The following is a 21527-nucleotide window of genomic DNA, read 5'->3' on the forward strand; positions in this document are numbered from 1 at the left end:
CTGCATCAACACGCACAAAGGTCTTTTCGTTTACAACAGATGCCCATTTGAGATTCGATTGGACGCGGCGATATTCAAGAGAAACATGGAAAGCTTGCTGAAGTCGGTCCCGCGCACCGTGGTCTTCCAGGACGACATCTTGGTTACAGGTCAGGACACCATCGAGCACCTGCAGAACCTGGAAGAGGTTCTTAGTCGGCTTAATCGTGTGGGGCTCAGGTTAAAACGCTCAAATTGCATTTTCCTGGTGCCTGAAGTGGAATTCCTGGGGAGAAGAATCGCGGGGATGGCATCAGGCCCACCGATTCGAAGACAGAGGCAATCAAGAACGCATCGAGACCACAGACTGTGACGGAGCTGCGGTCGTTTCTAGGACTCCTGAACTATTTTGGTAACTTTTGACTGGGTCTTAGCACATTGTTAGAACTCCTGCACTCTTTACTGCATAAGGGAGATGAATGGGTATGGGGTAAAAGCCAAGAAAATGCCTTTGAGAAAGCTAGGAAGCTGTTATGTTCAAACAAATTGCTTGTGTTGTACAATCCATTTAAACGTTTGGTACTAGCATGTGATGCGTCACCGTATGGGGTCAGGTGTGTATTGCAACAAGCTAATGACTTTTGGTAAATTGGAACAGGTTGCTTATGCATCCAAAAGTCTGTCTAAGGCCGAGAGGGCCTACAGTATGATCGCAAAAGAAGCGTTAGCGTTAGCGTTAGTGTTTATGGGGTGTTTATGGGTGTTTATGGGGTAAAGAAAATGCATCAATATCTGTTCGGGCTCAAATTTGAATTGGAAACCGACCATAAGCCGCTTATATCCCTCTTTTCTGAAAATACGGGGATAAATACGAATGCACCGGCCCGCATCCAGAGATGGACTCTCATGTTGTCCGCATACAACTACACCATCCGACACAGGCCAGGCACAGAAAACTGTGCCGATGCTTTCAGTAGGCTACCATTGCCCACCACAGGGGTGGAGATGGCACAGCTGGTAGATTTAGTTATGGTAATGGAAGCATTCGAGAGTGAGCCATCACCTGTTACCGCCCGACAGATTAGAAGCTGGAAGAGCCAGAACTCCTCACTGTCATTCGTAAAAAAAATGTGTGCTCCACGGGCGTTGGTCTAGTATCCCATTAGAGATGCAGGAAGAAATAAAGTTGTACCAGCGGTGCAAAGATGAAATGTCTCCTATGGGGCAATTGGGTAGTTGTGCCAAAAAAGGGCAGGGAAACTTTCATTAGTGATCTCCACAGTACCCACCCAGGCATTGTAATGATGAAAGCAATAGCCAGATCCCATGTGTGGTGGCCCGGTATTGATGCAGATTTAGAGTCCTGTGTGCACAAATGTAATATATGTTCCCAGTTTAGCAATGCAGCCAGGAGGCACCACTAAGTTTATGGTCCTGGCCCTCCAAACCGTGGTCTAGGGTTCATGTTGGCGATGCAGGTCCATTCTTGGGAAAAATGTTTTTAGTGCTTGTAGACGCCTACTCCAAATGGATTGAATGTGTGATAATGTCGGCAAGCATGTCTGCTGCCACCATTGAAAGCCAATGGGCCATGTTTGCCACACACACCGCCGCCTGATGCCCTTGTAAGTAACAATGGACCGTGCTTTATCAGTGCCGAATTCAAGGAATTCATGACCCGCAATGGGGTCAAACATGTCACATCTGCGTCCAACGGTCAGGCAGAATGAGCAGTTCAAACAATCAAGCAGAGCTTGAAAAGAGTAACTGAAGGCTCAATGCAGACTCACCTATCCCAGTCCTGCTTAGTTACTGCACAAGACGCCACTCGCTCACCGGGGTCCCTCCTGCTGAACTGTTCATGAAAAGGGCACTTAAGACAAGGTTCTCGTTAGTCCACCCTGATCTACATGAACAGGTAGAGAGCAGGCGGCTTCAACAGAATACATATCATGATCGCGCAAATGTGTCACGTGAAATTGAAATAAATGATCCTGTATTTGTGTTGAACTATGGACAAGGTCCCAAGTGGATTGCTAGCACTGTTTTGGCCAAAGAGGGGAGTAGGGTGTTTGTGGCCAAACTCGCAAATGGACTCACCTGCAGAAAATACTTGAACCAAACCAAACTCAGATTCACGGACTATTCAGAACAACCCACAATAGACTCTAACTTTTTCGACACCCCAACACACACACAAGTAGCAACCGACCCAGCGGTTGACCACGAAGCAGAACCCATCACCTGCAGCAGCTCAGCAGGACTCACCACCCCCAGAAGCCCAGCAAGGCCAGCTGCGCGGCAGCCCAGTGAGGACCCAACAAACGACTCACCAACACCAACATTTGCACCGAGATGATCAAACAGGGAAAGGAAGGCCCCAGATCGACTCAGTTTGTAAATAGTTACACTAATGACTTTTGGGGGGGGAAGTGTTGTTATGCATGTAAACCTGTAATTACCATGTCTAACCACCAGAGGGCTTATCTCCTGGAGGCTGGAGAGGCACTCTGAGATCTGTAATAATGGACTACAGTCACACTTACTTTGAGCTTGCTGTATCTAGTCTGACTCTTTATCCAAGACAGAACAGATAGAATGTGTGGCCATGTCATCCAGCACTTCCGCTGCCCCCATTGAGAACCTGAGAGGCATGTTTGCCACATCGTTGTCAGCGACAACGGACCATGTTACATGAGCCCGGAGTTTCAAGAGTTCTTGAAAGCAGAGCCTGAAACGTGTAACTCACGGTTCCTTGCAGACACGCCTGTCACGCATACTGTTCAGTTACAGGGCAAGGCCACACATGCTCACCGGGGTCCCGCCTGCGAAACTATTGATGAAGAGAGGCCTCAAAACCAGGCTCTCTCTAGTCCATCCTGACCTTAACGATCATCTTGAAACCTGACGTCAACGCCAGCAGTGGTATCACGACTGTGCCGCAGTGTCATGCGACATATCTGTAAATGACCCAGTGCATGTACTTAACCATGGTCAAGGGCCGAAGTGGCTCCCGGGCAATGTTACGGATAAGGAGGGTAACCGGGTGCATATGGTTAAGCTCAAGAATGGGCAGATGTGCAGGAAACACATTGATCAAATCAAGCTAAGGCACACTGACTAACTGGAACAGTTGGAAGAAGACACCGCGAGCTTAGACGACCAACCAACTCATGTCCAGCCATCAGAAGAACCTACTGTGGTCAACGCCCAGCCCCAAGTCGTGAGAGACTCGGAAAGTACTGGGATTGTACTGAGATGGTCAACCAGGGAGCGAAGGGCTCCGGACCGTCTGAACTTGTAATATGGACTTGTGCCAGAAACTCGGTGGGGGGTGGGGGGGCGGGGATGATGTAATGTATGTACATAATGTCTGCCCACCAACAGGGGGCACTACCGTCGGAGGTCCTAGGGTCATAGGTACACTCATGCTGGCCCAGTATATAACCTGAACTTCTCCAATGTATCTTTATTTCTGGAAGCCATTAAAGACTGACCAGGTTACACCTAGTCACTGGCTCACAGTACGGAGTTCATTGAATCATTTCATACTCAACATTACGCACGCATACCCTCATACTACGCCAAATTTCTCTCCTGTGGCTGCATCATGCATCTGAGAAGGTGCTGTGGCTGCTGTCTGGGAGCTACAGATGTCCTTCTAGGACGCCCTGGAACATCTTTGGGACTGGCCAGCACCCGCCTGTGAGGGTGCAGTCTGGCTTGGTTTGGGTGGAACCATGCGTGGAGGCACTGGCAGAGTGGGAGGTGTGGGGCCAGGAATGCTGTGATGCTGAGAGAGCACATCATCAGGATCCTGGCCCGAGGAGCCGGTGTCACTCCCCGGGAGCAGCACCTTAAGACCACCATCAAGCTGAGGGAGGTCAAGTTGGTGCAGTGGCATGACACTGGAAGGTCCCCCGCGGCCCGTGGTGAACCCAGCCGCGAATGCAAACACTGAGGTGTTGGGTGGCATCGAGCTGGAGTTTGATGCTCCATGGCAGCACGAAAATGTTCCATGGCCTGTTGCCCAGAGAGCAAGAGCATTCTGAGCTTCCAGGGCCACAGCCACCCTCTCCAATCCAGCACCGATGTGATAATTTCCTCGCGTCTGTGCTGAAATGGCAGCTGCCACATCACCTGCAGGTTGCAGCATCACAGCTGGATCCGCATGGTCACTCTGGGAGTCCACCATCTCCTGCACACTAGCAACGTTGGGCTCCATGGTGGGCGCAGAGCTGTTGACTATGTGGGAGACGGACACCTCCACGCTCCTTGCCACTTCCAACAGGTTCTCTGGTATCCTTGTTAGTGTCCCCAACATCTGGGAATGCATGGCCTCCACCCTTCTCTCATAAGGCCCAACATTTATGGGCTCACCTGAGTCCTCTTCAGCACTCACTGCCCCTCCCCCACCCTCACCCCCCGGAGAGGTGGTACCTGAAGTTGCCTAGCCCCGTCACCAGCAGCCCGCTAGGCCCCGGTGCGATACTCGCTGCCGCCCCAACAACAACATCAACTACAGCACACCGTGCACTCCCACCAGTATCTGAGCTGGCACATGCGAGTGGAAGTCGTGACGCGCTTGTGCCACCTGTGTTCTAGAAACATAGAAAATAGGTGCAGGAGTAGGCCATTCAGCCCTTCTAACCTGCACCGCCATTCAATGAGTTCATGGCTGAACATGCAACTTCAGTACCCCATTCCTGCTTTCTCACCATACCCCTTGATCCCCCTAGTAGTAAGGACTACATCTAAATCCTTCTTGAATATATTTAGTGAATTGGCCTCAACAACTTTCTGTGGTAGAGAATTCCACAGGTTCACCACTCTCTGGGTGAAGAAGTTTCTCCTCACCTTGGTCCTAAATGGCTTACCCCCTTATCCTTAGACTGTGACCCCTGGTTCTGGACTTCCCCAACATTGGGAACATTCTTCCTACATCTAACCTGTCTAAACCCGTCAGAATTTTAAACGTTTCTATGAGATCCCCTCTCATTCTTCTGAACTCCAGTGAATACAAGCCCAGTTGATCCAGTCTTTCTTAATATGTCAGTCCCGCCATCCCGGGAATCAGTCTGGTGAACCTTCACTGCACTCCCTCAATAGCAAGAATGTCCTTCCTCAAGTTAGGAGACCAAAACTGTACACAATACTCCAGGTGTGGCCTCACCAAGGCCCTGTACAACTGTAGTAACACCTCCCTACCCCTGTACTCAAATCCCCTCGCTATGAAGGCCAACATGCCATTTGCTTTCTTAACCGCCTGCTGTACCTGCATGCCAACCTTCAGTGACTGATATACCATGACACCCAGGTCTCGTTGCACCTCCCCTTTTCCTAATCTGTCACCATTCAGATAATAGTCTGTCTCTCTGTTTTTACCACCAAAGTGGATAACCTCACATTTATCCACATTATACTTCATCTGCCATGCATTTGCCCACTCACCTAACCTATCCAAGTCACTCTGCAGCCTCATAGCATCCTCCTCACAGCTCACACTGCCACCCAACTTAGTGTCATCCACAAACTTGGAGATATTACATTTAATCCCCTCGTCTAAATCATTAATGTACAATGTAAACAGCTGGGGCCCCAGCACAGAACCTTGCAGTACCCCGCAAGTCACTGCCTGCCATTCTGAAAAGTACCCATTTACTCCTACTCTTTGCTTCCTGTCTGCCAACCAGTTCTCAATCCACGTCAGCACACTACCCCCAATCCCATGTGCCTTAACTTTGCATATTAATCTCTTGTGTGGGACCTTGTCGAAAGCCTTCTGAAAGTCCAAATACACCACATCAACTGGTTCCCCCTTGTCCACTCTACTGGAAACATCCTCAAAAAATTCCAGAAGATTTGTCAAGCATGATTTCCCTTTCACAAATCCATGTTGATAATAAGGATTTCTCTCATTTCCTCCTTCTTACTAGACCCTTTGATCCCTTTTATATCCGGAAGGTTGTTTGTGTCCTCCTTAATGAATACCAAACCAAAGTATTTGTTCAATTGGTCTGCCATTTTTTTGTTCCCAGTTATGACTTCCCCTGATTCTGACTGCAGGGGACCTATATTTGTCTTTACTAACCTTTTTCTCTTTACATATCTATCGAAGCTTTTGCAATCCGTCTTAATGTTCCCTGCAAGCTTCCTCTCGTACTCTATTTTCCCTGCCCTAATCAAACCCTTTGTCCTCCTCTGCTGAGTTCTAAATTTCTCCCATTCCCCGGGTTCGCTGCTATTTCTGGCCAATTTGTATGCCACTTCCTTGGCTTTAATACTATCCCTGATTTTCCTTGATAGCCACGGTTGAGCCACCTTCGCTTTTTTATTTTTACTCCAGACAGGAATGTACAATTGTTGTAGTTCATCCATGCGGTCTCTAAATGTCTGTCATTGCCCATCCACTGTCAACCCCTTAAGTATCATTCGCCAATCTATCCTAGCCAATTCATGCCTCATACCTTCAAAGTTACCCTTCTTTAAGTTCTGGACCATGGTCTCTGAATTAACTGTTTCATTCACTATCCTAATGTAGAATTCCACCATATTATGGTCACTCTTACCCAAGGGGCTTCGCACAATGATTAATTAATTAATCCTCTCTCATTACACAACACCCAGTCTAAGATGACCTCTTCCTAGTTGGTTCCTCGACATATTGGTCTAGAAAACCATCCCTTATGCACTCCAGGAAATCCTCCTCCACTGTACTGCTTCTAGTTTGGTTAGCCCAATCTATATGCATATTAAAGTCATCCATGATAACTGCTGCACCTTTATTGCATGCACCCCTAATTTCCTGTTTGATGCCCTCCCCAACATCACGACTACTGTTTGGAGGTCTGTATACAACTCCTGCGAATGTTTTTTGCTCTTTGGTGTTCTGCAGCTCTACCCATATAGATTCCACATCATCCAAGCTAATGTCCTTCCTAACTATTGCATTAATCTCCTCTTTAACCTCCTCCTCCTCCCCATCAGTGGTCTGGATGAGCCAGGGAGTCGTGACAATGGTGTCTTGATTACTTGAGGCTTCAATGTCATCATCCGTGCTTGGCGATATTGGAGGCCTTCTGTCTACACGCCTGTGCTTCAGGCCTGCAGGTGGTCTCACAGGTGGTCTATCCCTTTGTGGTCTGCTGCTGCTCGATGTTTCATCTGCAAGCATCAATGGGAGAAGGGCTGCCGTGAGCGGGGAGGTGGGGGATTGCCGCTTGGAGCCTGCAACCAGCACCCTTTTGGACAGAAAAGCACAGTGAGCACTTGTGCATTCAAGTAGCGAGCACATTCGACGACGGCCTCATTACCAATGCTGTCCACATCGGTGTCGCCAGTTCCCCTGACCACTGGGGGCGTGTCATCTGCAAGCATAAATGGGGGAAGGGCTGTCGTGAGGGGGAGGTGAGGGCTGAAGGCATGGAGGATGCAACTAACAGACTTCCATGAAGGAAAGGAACAGTAGGCGCTGGCGTGTTGAAGGAGAGAGCGTTAAAGGAGGGCCTTCACTAACCCACATCGGCGCCAGCACTACCGTCGGTCACAGGGAATGCAGCATGGCCGCCAACCAAAGCATTCGTGGAAATCATCTTCCGAAGTTTTTTCCGAAGAATTGTCTTTATTTTTGTTTCATCGACTTTCACTTTAAGTTTCCCAGAACTGAACTTGAACTTCAATTCGCTTCTCATTGCACGAGCCAATTGGTTGGGCCTTCTCGGGCTTTGTTCAATTTTGAACATTTTCTGTTTTTGCATGGTGGTGCCTTTCTTGATCAACAAAATATTGTTGGGGTATAATTAAATATTCATGAGGTCTGCAGGCTTTGGTCACTGCAGATATCCAGAACCAAGAGTACCAGCAAACTTTGGGGATATTGTCCAAAAGGCTTTGTCTCTGTTGCCTGTCTAGTGTCAGCTGTGGCTCAGTGAGTAGCATACTTGCCTCCAAGTCAGAAAGTTGTGGGTTTAAGTCCCACTCCAGGAACTTGAACATATAAATCTTGGCTGACACTCGAGTGCAGTGCTGAGGGAGTGCTGCACTGTTGGAGGTGTTGTTTTTTGGATGAGATGTCAGGTGTATGTAAAAGATCCCATGACACTATTTCGAAGAAGAACAGGGGCATTCTCCCTGGTGTCTTGGCTAATATTCATCTCTCAATCAATATATCAAAAACAGATTTTCTGGTCATTTGCGCATTGCTGTTTGTGGGAGCTTGCTGTGCGTAAGTTGGCTGCCACATCTCCCACATTACAACAGTGACTACACTCCAAAAGTATTTAATTGGCTGTAAAGCGCTTTGAGATGTCCGCTGGTCATGAAAGAGGCTAAATAAATGCTTTTATTTGCTTGTAGAAAAATAGTCACCTTCAATGAAGTCAGTTTCATGTTGCCTTCTCTGAACTCTAACAGGGCACTCTGTGTCTGGTTTCTCCTCCACCCCACTTTGAAGTACACCAGCTTCTACTCATTACTTCCAATGTTGGTCTAGGCACAGAAGTAATGAGCTCTGTAACTGCAAGGGCAATTTAATCTCTCTAAACTTCCATCAACAACTCATGACTGGGACTCACCATTCAGCTATTCTGCCCTGAGATATCTTCTACATCTTATGCAAGCATGAATTTATCAGCTAGAGCGGCTAGAATTTCTATTTATGTTTGTGTGACCCCATGGTTGGCCAACACAAAGCAAACTGCTCCTATTATTTATGTATACGCTTACAAGGGAGTGTAAATATTTGAGTTGTATTATCATCAGCTTTTAGATCTGTCTCGGCTTCTGTCAAGGGATTATTCATTTTAACAATTCACCGTAGCTTGTGTTCATTGTGAATTAATGATAACTACCCCTGGACCCTCCTTTGAAAATTATTCCGTTTGTAGCAATTGTTCTCAGATGAAAAGATTACTTACTCACCAACTATTGTAACAAAACCTCGACCGCTGAGGTTAGCCGTGTACGTAGGAAATGCCACAGGTAAGCAAGCATCAATATTTTCATTTGGAGAAAATTACAATCCCCACGATTCAAAGGATATAAAGCCACGTCAGCGTCTTGAGTCTGATGCTTGCTGGGCAGCCATATTTTCAGGAAGTTTGAGTCGAACGTTAAACCTTACCATGGAAATTCTAACAACTTATTGACAAATCAAAAAATGGCATTTGCCAGTGTGAGACAACAGTCACAAATCACCAAGACTCATGTGACACTTTCTTTCCTTGCTTTTTAATTTCTTTTCCCTGCCTCTTGCAAAGGATCGTTGGTTTGAAAGCTCCATACTGTAACGAGAAGGAGATGGCAGTCACACTGCACCGCCACCTTGTATCACAGCGGCTGGCATGCTTTGAACAATCTGAGCTATGGAGGACGAAATTAACAGAAGCTGCATTTCAACAGTAGGTACCTGTGAAGAGAAAAAAAACTTGCATTTATATAAGAACATAAGAAATAGGAGCATGAGAAGGCCATACCTCCCCTCAAGCCTGCTCCGCCACTTAATATGATCATGGCTGATCTGATCATGAATTCAGCTCCACTTTCCCACCTGCTCCCCATAACTCCTCATCCCCTTATCATTTAAGAAACTGCCTATTTCATTCTTAACTTTATTCAATGTCCCTGCTTCCACAGCTCTCTGAGGCAGCAAATTCCACAGATTCACAACCCTCTGAAAGAAGAAATTTCTCCTCATCTCTGTTTTAAATGGGCGTCCCCTTATTCTAAGATCTTGCCCTCTAGTTCTAGTCTCCCCCATCAATATAAAACATCCTCTCTGCATCCACCTTGTAAAGCCCCCTCATAATCTTATACGTTTCGATAAGATCACCTCTCATTCTTCTGAATTCCAAAGAGCAGAGACCCAACCTACTCAACCTTCCCTCAAAAGTCAACCCCCTCATCTCCAGAATCAGCCTAGTGAACATTCTCTGAACTGCCTCCAAAGCAAGTATATCCTTTTGTAAATATGGAAACCAAAACTGCACGCAGTATTCCAGGTGTGGTCTCACCAACACCTTATATAGCTGTAGCAAGATTTCCCTGCTTTTATACTCCATCCCCTTTGCAATAAAGGCTAAGATACCATTTGCTGTACCTGCATACTATCCTTTTGTGTTTCATGCACAAGTACCCCCAGGTACTGCAGCTCTTTGCAATCTTTCTTCATTTAAATAATAACTTGCTCTTTGATTTTTTTCTGCCAAAGTGCATGACCTCACACTTTCCGACATTATACTCTATCTACCAAACTTTTAGCCACTCACTTAGCCTGTCTATGTCCTTTTGCAGATTTTTTTGTGTCCTCCTCACACATTGCTTTTCCTCCCATCTTTGTATTGGCAGCAAACTTGGCTACATTACACTCAGTCTCTTCTTCCAAGTCATTAATATAGATTGTAAATAGTTGGGGTCCCAGCACTGATCCCTGCAGCACCCCACTAGTAACTGGTTGCCAACCAGAGAATGAACCATTTATCCTGACTCTCTGTTTTCTATTAGTTAGCCAATCCTCTATCCCTGCTAATATATTACCCCCAACCCCACGAACTTTTATCTTATGCAGTAACCTTTTATGTGGCACCTTGTAAAATGCCTTCTGGAAGTCCAAATACACCACATCTAGAAACATAGAAAATAGGTGCAGGAGTAGGACAGTCGGACCTTTGAGCCTGCACCACCATTCAATATGATCATGGTTGATCATTTTTGCAATCTTAGTACACCTTTCCTGCAATTTCTCCATACCCCTTGATCCCTTTAGCCATAAGGGCCACTACTAACTCCCTTTTGAATATATCTAATAAACTGGCCTCAACAACTTTCTGTGGTAGAGAATTCCACAGGTTCACAATTCTCTGAGTGAAGAAGTTTCTCCTCATCTCGGTCTTAAATGGCTTACCCCTTACCCTTATACTGTGACCCCTGGTTCTGGACTTCCCCAACATCGAGAACATTCTTCCTGCATCTAACCTGTCCAATCCCGTCAGAATTTTATGTTTCTATGAGATCCTCTCTCATTCTTCTAAATTCCAGTGAATATATGCCTAGTCAATCCAGTCTTTCTTCATATGTCAGTCCTGCTATCCCGGAAATCAGTCTGGTGAACCTTCAGTGAACTCCCTCAATAACAAGAATGTCCTTCCTCAGATGAGGAGACCAAAACTGTACACAATACTGAAGGTGTGCCCTCACCAAGGCCCTGTACAACTACAGTAAGACCTCCCTGCTCCTATACTCAAATTGTCTCGCTATGAAGGCCAACATGCCATTTGCCTTCTTGCTGCTGTACCTGCATGCCAACTTTCAATGACTGATGCACCATGACATCCAGGTCTCATTGCACCTCCCCTTTTCCTAATCTGCCTTCCTGTTTTTGCCACCAAAGTGGATAACCTCACATTTATCTACATTATACTGCATCTGCCATGCATTTGCCTACTCACCTAACCTGTCCAAGTCACTCTGCAGCCTCTGAGCATCCTCCTCACAGCTCACACTGCCACCCAGCTTAGTGTAATCTGAAAACTTGGAGCTATTATCTTCAATTCCTTCGTCTAAATCATTAATGTATATTATAAATAGCTGGGATCCCAGCACTGAACCTTGTAATACCCCACTAGTCACTGCCTGCCATTCTGAAAAGGACCCATTTATTCCTACTCTTTGCTTCCTGTCCACCAACCAGTTCCCTATTCATGTCAATACATTACCCCCAATAGCATGTACATTAATTTTGCACACTAATCTCTTGTCAGGGACCTTGTCAAAAGCCTTTTGAAAGTCAAAATACACCACATCCACTGGTTCTCCCTTGTTCACTCTACGAGTTACATCCTCAAAAAATTCTAGAAGATTTGTAAAGCATGATTTCCCTTTCATAAATCCATGCTGACTTGGACCGATCCTGTCACTGCTTTCCAAATGTGCTGCTATTTCATCTTTAATAATTGATTCCAACATTTTCCCCACCACCGATGTCAGGCTAACCGGTCTATAGTTCCTGTTTTCTCTCTCCTTTTTTAAAAAGTGGGGTTGCATTAGCTACCCTCCAATCCATAGGAACTGATCCAGAGTCTATAGAATGTTGGAAAATGACTACCAATGCATCCACTATTTCTAGGGCCACTTCCTTAAGTACTCTGGGATGCAGAATATCAGGCCCCAGGGATTTATCGGCCTTCCGCCCCATCAATGTCCCTAACACAATTTTCTGACTAATAAGAATCTCCTTCAGTTCCTCCTTCTTGTCAGACCCTCGGTCCCCTAGTATTTCCGGAAGGTTAATTATGCTTTCCTTAGTGAAGACAGAACCCAAGTAGTTGCTCAATTGGTCTGCCATTTCTTTGTCCCCCATTATAAATTCACTTGATTCTGACTGCAAGGGACCTACATTTGTCTTCACTAATCTTTTTATCTTCACATATTTATAGAAGCTTTTGCAGTCAGTTTTTATGTTCCCTGCAAGCTTACTCTCATAATCTATTTTCCCCCACCTAATTAAACCCTTTGTCCTCCTCTGCTGAATTCTTAAATTCTCCCAGTCCTCAGGTTTTCTGCTTTTTCTGGCCAATTTCTATGCCTCTTCCTTGGATTTAACACAATCCTTAATTGCCCTTGTTAGCTACAGTTGAACCACCTTCCCCGTTTTATTTTTGCGCCAGACAGGGATGTACAATTGTTGAAGTTCATCCATGTGATCTTTAAATGTCTGCCATTGCCTATCCACCATGAACCCTTTACGTATCATTCACCAGTCTATCCTGGCCAATTCATGTCTCATACCATCGAAGTTACCTTTCTTTAAGTTCAGGTCTCTGTAGCGTCTGAATTAACTGTGTCACTCTCCATCTTAATGAAGAATTCTACCATATTATGGTCACTCTTTCCCAAGGGGCCTCACACAACAAGATTGCTAATTAATCCTCTCTCATTACACAACACCCAGTCGAGGATGGCCAGCTCTCTAGTTGGTTCCTCGATGTATTGGTCTAGAAAACCATCCCTGATACACCCAAATCATCCCTTATACATCCTCAAAGAATTCCAGCAAATTTGTCAAACATGACTTCCTCTTCATAAATCCATGCTGACTCTGCCTGACCGAATTTTGCTTTTCCAAATGTTTGCTACTGCTTCTTTAATAATGGACTCCAACATTTTCCCAACCACAGATGTTAGGCTAACTGGTTTATAGTTTCCTGCTTTTTGTCTGCCTCCTTTTTTAAATAGGGGCATTACATGTAGCCCCTTTCATGACCACTGGACGTCCCAAAGCACTTTAAAGCCAATTCAGTACTTTTTGAAGTGCAGTCAATGATGCAATGTAGGAAACGCAGCAGACAATTTGCGCACAGAAGCTCGCACAAACAGCAATGTGTTAATGATCAGATAATCTTTTTTAGTTATGTTGATTGAGGGATAAATATTGGCCCCAGGGCACCAAGGATAACTCCCCTGCTCTTCTTTGAAATAGTTCCATGGGATCTTTTACATCCACCTGAGAGAGCAGATGGGGCCTCGGTTTAACATCTCATCCAAAAGACAGCACCTCCGACAGTGCAGCGCTCTCTCAGCACTGCAGTGGAGTGTTAGCCTCGGATTTTTGTGCTCAAGTCTCTGGAGTGGGATTTGAAATCACAATCCTCTGACTTAGAGGTGAGGGTGCTATCCACTGAGCCACAACTGACACCAGATGACTGTATGGCACTGAAGAGAAGAATGAGTGACAAACAAGATCTTTTTTTTTAATCTGTGTGCTCCAGTGAGTCACTGAGGAGGAAATGGTGCTAGTGCATGTCATAGTCAACAGGAAAATGTTAATGCAAATTCCCAGGAGCAAACCAGCCCCAGTATAGGAGAACAGGTGGGAAACAGCAAGCGCCTGTACAAAATCGGCTCTCATTCCCATGGAGTGAGAGTCACGTGTTTCGCCGCTTACAATGGAACGCTCCCAATCTGCCTCGAGGTTACCTGTCAGCTACAGCTCATTGCTGAACACTAAATCCAGGATATTACCCTCTTAATGTTAGGATTAGAAGCTGAATTCACCTCTTGCAATTCAGAAGCAATCATTGATTGCATCAATAAATGTCTCTCAAGGGCCTCCCATATCATGTGGCCTTTCTTTGACCACCTTATGATGTATTATTGAAATCTCCCATCACTACTATTTTCCCTTCACTGATTACCTTATTGACGTAGTACACAGCGTCAGATCCTCCTCTCCCTCTTGATTTGCTGGTCAATAAGACAATCCTCGAAGCATACTGATGATGAACTGCAGATGGAGCTGGAATATTTCCCCACTTGAAATCTTGCCCTGCCCCACTGCTTTTATTCCTTTCTGGACAATGGAGACCACTCCAGTCAGGTTTGCCTACCCTATCCTTTCTAAATATTGTAAATGGAGGCATCCACCACCTTAAAGATTCACTTCCTCCATCACCGGCGCACCGTGGCTGCAGTGTGTACTATCTACAAGATGCACTGCAGCAACTCACCAAGGCTTCTTCGACAGCACCTCCCAAACCCGTGACCTCTACCACCTAGAAGGACAAGGGCAGCAGACACAAAGGATCACCACCACCTCTACGTTTCCCCTCCCTGTCACACACCATCCAGACTTGGAAATATATCGGCCGTTCCTTCATCGTCGCTGGGTCAAAATCCTGGAACTCGCTCCCTAACAGCACGGTGGGAGCACCTTCACCACACGGACTGCAGCGATTCAAGAATGCGGCTCACCACCATCTTCTTAAGGGCAATTGGGGACGTGCAATAAATACTGGCCTTGTCAGCGATGCCCACAAACAGGAACTAATAAAAAAATTTGCTAAACCCATTCAAAAAGAAACAATCACTGTCAAGTTATTTTCCCACACAGTGAATTTACAATTTTGATTTTATCAGGAAAAGGCACCAACTGGACATGCACCTGGTCAGGAAAGGAGGATGAATTGGAGAGTCTGGACCTGTTTCATGCAGCACCTAATTCCTGGAGCAAGCTTATCTCTAGCATGTCCCAACTGGGCTTTTGTTGTGTACGTAAATAAACAGACTAACTGAAACAGGAGAAATGTACCTAACTGTGTCCTTTATAGCAAAACCTACAAAATGGTGTCCCACAACCAGCGTGAACCAGCATGTTTACAGCAACTGTAAATAGCTCCCGTAGGGTCCTAATGCCTGTCTAGTGTCCTGTAACAACAAATAGAGTATGAACACAACATCTTTCAAGGCAGCTTCCTTCGAAGTTTGTCATTACCCCGCAGTGCAGAACTAGCAAGGCACAAATGTATCCTCTCATCATTATTGACATAATCTAATTGATTTATTTTATGTATTCTGTTATAAATTGTATTCTTAGCACTATTCACATTCTGATTGAATGTGCCTCAGCTGCTAAAAATCTGATAGCACCAATATAACAGAACCTTCCTTCTTTATCCTTCTGCTGCCATCTGCAGATTCATTCTGGCCCTTTTAGGCGGATTTTGGCCTGAATAAAAACTCATACATTTATGCTTTGCCACAGAATGATGCTGGCCCTGAAATTCCGATGTCCCGGGTCCGTACGGAGTTTCTACGGACCCGGGAAGGCATCGGAAAAGCCAGTTTTCGGCGCGCAATGCACATGCGCTGAAAACCGCTTTTCAGATCTGTCAAGTTTCTAGCTTGACAGATCTCACGCATATCGGGAGCGAGGACACTTGCAGGGCAAGATTTCCGATATTTATGAGTATCTTGCCCTGCAAATGTCCTTTAAAACCTTGCTCCTAAAAAAAAACGACGTATAGCCTACTTTTAGAGGCACAAGTGTTTAAAAATACACAAACATTTAAAAATAAAGTTATAAAAACACATGTTATTTTTAAAAACCCTCCCCACTACGGTAAGTTTATTTTAAGGTTTAATTGAAAAAAACTTTTTAAAAAGTCAAGAAAATATTTTTTTTGTAAGAACTTTAATTTAAATGAATGTTAAATATGTAGTTTATTTTCTATTTTTTATTGTGTTTTGGGTGTTTGGGCGGGTGGGGGCAGTTTTCTCATTCATAGCAATAGGAGTTCCGAACTTACCTCACCTGATTGGCTGCTGCCTCCAGCTCCCGGCCTGCGCACGTGCCCACATGCACGTGCTGCGACGCGCAGTCACCAGAGGCCTCAGGCTCGCAAGTTCCAACGGGCGCAGCAGCAACAGGTAAGTGCGCATTTTTTTCTCTTTTCCTGTCGTCTGTCGAAGAGCTCGAACGGAACTTCACGGCCACTAACTGAAGCAGGAGACGAACTCCCAAAAATGGTGTCTCACAACCAGCATGTTTACAGCATGCTCCCGCAGGGTCTTAATGCCTGTCTTGTGTCCTCTAACAATCAAATAGAGTATGAACATAACAGCTTTCAAGGCAGCTTCCTCCGAAGTTTATCATTCCCTCGCAGTGCAGAATTAGCAGTGCACAAATGTATTGTCTCATCATTATTTGACTCATAATCTAATTGTTTTATTTTGTGTATTCTGTTATAAATTGTATTCTTGGCACTATTCTCATTCTGCTTGAATGCGCCTCATCTGTTAAAAATCTGACAGTACCAATATAACGGAACCTTCCTTGTCTAACAAATCCTTCTGCTGCCATCTGCAGAATCATTCTGGCCCTTTTAGGTGAAATTTGCCCTGAATAAAAACTCATACTTTTGTGCTTTGCCACAGAATGATATTGGGCCTGAAATTCCAATCGGAGGCTTCTTTCGGACGAACGCCTCCGACCGAAGAATTTTTACAAATTTACCTGGGGTTCCGGGAGGAGCGTGAGATTCCAGTGGGGAGGCCTTCTCTTCCCGCGCAGCGGAGCGCGCTCCCGTCCTCCAGGTTCCCACGCAGAAGGTGCAGTCACGTGTGACTGCTCAGCCAATCAGGTACAGCGTTCCTCAGCTTTCCCATTAATAGCAAAGAGAATCCATGTGTGTCAGTTGCTCGGGCACCAGAGTGTCAGCGTGGGTTTGTGCATGGTGGGTCATGCCTAACTAATCCAGTTGAATTTTTTGAGGCCGTCGCAAGCAAGGTAGAGAGGGGATGTTGTCTGTATACACTTGATAAGGTTTTGCTGAAGAGGTTATCAGCAAAAATGAGCGAGTATGGAACTGGAGGTAACCTCGTGACAAGGTTTGGCAATTGGTTGGGAGACAGGACACAGTGAGCAGGGACAAAGTGACCATCATTTTCCAGTCCTCTCTGGCTTCAGGTCTGGTGCCAGAGGACTGGAAGACTGCTAATGTTGTACTTTTGTTTAAGAAGGGAGAAAGGCATAGACTGAATAATTACAGGCCAGTCAGCCTAACCTCAGTGGTGGGAAAATTATTGGAAAAAATTCTGAAGGACAGAATAAATCTTCACTTAGAAAGACAAGGATTAATCAAGGACAGTTAGCACAGATTTGTTAAGGGAAGGTCATGTCTGGCTAACTTGATTGAATTTTTCGAGGAGGTAACCAGGAGGGTCGATGAAGGCAAAGTGTATGATGTTGTGAATATGGATTTTAGCAAAGCTTTTAATAAGGTCCCACATGGCAGACTGGTCACAAAAGTAAAAGCCCATGGGATCCAGGGTAAAGTGGCAAGTTGGATTCAAAATTGGCTCGGACGCAGGAAGCAAAGGGTAATGGTTGATGGGTGTTTTTGGGACTGGAAGGCTGTTTCCATGGGGTTCTGCAGGGCTCAGTGCTGGGTCCCTTGCTTTTTGTGGTATATATCAATGACTTGGACCTGACTGTTTAGGGTATGATTAAGAAGTTTGCAGATGATACAAAGATTGGCTGGGTGGTTGATAATGCAGAAGAAAGCTGCAGATTGTGGGAAGATATCAATGTACTAATCAAGTGGGTGGAACAGTGGCAAATGGAATTCAATCCGGATAAGTGTCAGGTAATGCATTTGGGGAGGGCTAACAAGGAAAGAGAATACACATTAAATGGTAGGACACTAGGAAGTGTAGAGGAACAAAGGGACCTTGGAGTGCATGTCCACAGATGCCTGAAAGTAGCAGACCAGGTAGATAAGGTGGCTAAGAAGGCCTACGGAATGCTTGCCTTTATTAGCTAAGGCATAGAATACAAGAGCAGGGGAGTTATGTTTGAACTGTATAAAACACTAGATAGGCTACAGCTGGAGTACTGCATGCAGTTCTGGTCACCATATTACAGGAAGGACGTGATTGCACTGGAGAGGTAACAGAGGAAATTTACGAGGATGTTGTTGGGAGTGGAGAATCTAAGCTATAAGGACAGATTAGATAGGCTGGACTTGATTTCATTGGAACAGAGGAGGCTGAGGGGAGACCTCATTGAGCTGTATAAAATTATGAGAGGCCTAGATATAGTGGATAGAAAGGGGCTATTTCCCTTAGCAGAGGGTTCAACAACCAGTGGGCATACATTTAAAGTAATTGGTAGAAGGTTTAGAGGGGATTTGAGGGGAAATGTCTTCACACAATGGGTGGTTGGTTGGTGTATGTAGCACACAAATCACTGACTCCACACGGTCTGGTGTAAATCTAACTTCGTCCTTTATTGTTCAGCTCCAGAATGCCTCTCAGGTGTGGTGGTCAGCCTTATATAGCACCTGTTGTAGGTACTACCAGAGTTTCCCACCACAGCGCCCTCTGTGGTGTGGCATAGTACTTACATTACATTTAAGGTACTGGGACGATACACACATCATTACATAACATCACCTTCCCCCCCCGCACCAGGACGCAGGACAACGATACACACATCATTACATAACATCACACTTGTCCAATGGAAGGCAGGTGAGCATAAACAGTGCGTTCGTATGGTACATATTATCTGGTACATTAACTGGTTATTGACTGGTAACGGATCCTTGATTTCCTTGTTAGCCGTTATCATTAATTGCACTTCATCCATTATTTTACACAAATACAGTGGCCATTCAGCATTAAAAAAGTAATTCTTATTATAAATTCACTATCTCACATTAACATAGCTCATTTTAGACTCGCTCTGCCTTACAGAAGTCCTTTGTGGGGACCACCTCTTGGTAAGGCCCTTTTAAGACTCCCGGGTGCATTTCCTTTTTAAGGCGCTATCTTTGATGCAGGAGGATTCCACGAGGCTTCTCCTTGGGCGGCGCCATCTTTGATGCTCTGCTGCTCCGACACGATGCCGCCGCCATCTTCTTCTCCGCCGCTCCGGGTGCCCTCCGCCGTCGCAGCCTCCGCTCCCCTCCACTGCCACCTGACTTGCCGCCTCTCCTGCGGCCGTCGTGGCCTCTCCAGCGGCCGCACTTGCCGCGTCCCCCACGGCCTCCATAGCCGCCGACCTCCAGCTGCTGCCGCCACCCGACGCTCACAGCTCCTCGGCGGGGCTCTTCCTAACCGCCGGCCATCCCGGACCCCTCGCACCCCGCCGGCTCACTCCCCCCCTCACTAGGCCCCTCTGTGCAGGGCTGCTTGCCTGTGGGGGCTGAGGCTGCGAGATCTGTGTGTGAGGTCCGGGCCTGGGGCTTGCCTGTGGGGGCTGAGGCTGCGGGATCTCTGTGTGAGGTCCGGGCCTGGGGTTTGCCTGTGGGTGGATTGAGGCTGCAGCTCCAGCTCGGTCGGCGCTGCTCTCTGGGGACCCGGGGCACGGCAGCACCCCGGGGAGCAGCAGCCTGTGGAGTGATGAAGTCTTCCCAGCTCCCACGGACCTTCCCCATCCACCTCCGGCCGAGGAGTGTCGGCCCATCGCCTGCAACGACCCACAAAGGTAAACCGTGCGTCTCGTCCCCGTGGGATACCTGCACCATCGCTCTGCCAAGAACAGGTGTCAGTTCCCTGGTGTAGGTACGCAGCTTCGCCGTGACCGGGACCAGCTTGGGTCGTGCAGCTGGGTTAATCCACAGTTTATCAAAAGTTCTCCGACTCATCAATGACGGACCTGAGCCCGTGTCCACTTCCATACTCACTGGGACTCCGTTGATTTTTACTTCCCTTATCACTGGGGGCGAATCGTCAGTACACGTGTGCAGTCCAAACACCTCATCTTCTTCTACCTGCTCCTCGCTGAACAGTGGATCATCCCCCATCTACCCAGCCACACGGTGATTCCGATTTCTTTTACACCTACGCTGAAGGTGGCCTTTAACGTGGCAGGTATTGCACGTGTACTCTGCAAACCTGCACCGGTGAGCCCCATGGCTTCCTCCACAACGCCAGCATGGTGCTGCTTGATTGGCCCCCCTCGGCGGACTCTGAGTTCCAGGATCCCGAGGTCCGTGCTCTCTGCCCCGGGCAGAGCCACGTTCTGCAGTTTTGTCCGTGGTGGGCGCTATCCTGTGGACAGTGCCTGCCGGGTTCGAGACTGTGTGGATTATTTGCTTGGTGCTGCAAGTCGAGGTCATATATGCCCGGCTGATGGTGATAGCCTTTGTCAGAGTGACTGTGGGTTCCGTGGCCAGCAGCTTGTGAAGGAGGCCCTCGTGACCAATCCCCATAACGAAAACGTCCCGCAAAGCCTCGTCAAGGTGTGCGCCAAAATCACACGGCGCCGCGAGTCTCCTGAGGTCCGCAGCATATTTGGTGACATCCTGGCCCTCGGGTCTGCAGTGATGGTAAAATTTGTATCTGGCCGTGAGGATGCTCTCCTTCGGTTTCAACTGGTCACAAATGAGTTCAGTCAGCTCCTCGTATGACTTGTCCCTGGCGCTCCCGGGTGCCAGCAAATCCCTGACGAGACAGTAAACCTCATCTCCACAACTGGAGAGCAATATCGCCTTACGCTTCTCTGTCAGTGCGTATGTGTTCTCCGTTAGGTCATTTGCTGTGAAGTAGTACTCGAGCCGTTCCGTAAAGGCCTCCCAATCATTGCCCACGGTAAAATCCTTTAGCGAGCCCAGATCCTTTAGCCATGGTTGCGTGGAGTTCGTCCACTTCCTCGTTGCCAATGTGGTGTATGTAGCACACAAATCACTGACTCCACACGGTCTGGTGTAAGTCTAACTGCTGTGACCTTCGTCCTTTATTGTTCAGCTCCAGAGTGCCTCCTAGGTGTGGTGGTCAGCCTTATATAGTCCTTGTTACAGGTGCTACCAGGGTTTCCCACCACAGCGCCCTCTGTGGTGTGGCATAGTGCTTACATTTAAGGTACTGGGATGATACACACATCATTACATAACAGTTGGGGTCTGGAACTTGCTAGCTGAAAGGGTGGTAGAGGCAGAAACCCTCACTACATTTAAAAAGTACTTGGATGTGCACCTGCAGGATTACGGACCAAGAGCTGGAAAGTGGGAAGGCCTCTTGTTGGCCGGCCTGGACACGATGGGCCAAAATGGCCTCCTTCCATGTTGTAAACTTCTTTGATTCTATGATCCTGTGAAAGGTTAGTTCTCTGATTGTTGGAGTTGTTGACAAGTGCTGTTCGCTCGGGATCACTATTGCGAACTTAGCTTTTCAATATTTATACTAATGACATGGGTCAAGAAATTGAAGGGCCAAAATTCCCCTGTTATGTGACACCTGTTAGCGCCTCTGGGGGGCGCTAATGGGGTGCA

This window comes from Pristiophorus japonicus, chromosome 5 (genome assembly GCF_044704955.1).
Source record: "Pristiophorus japonicus isolate sPriJap1 chromosome 5, sPriJap1.hap1, whole genome shotgun sequence".
Taxonomy (NCBI): domain Eukaryota; kingdom Metazoa; phylum Chordata; class Chondrichthyes; family Pristiophoridae; genus Pristiophorus; species Pristiophorus japonicus.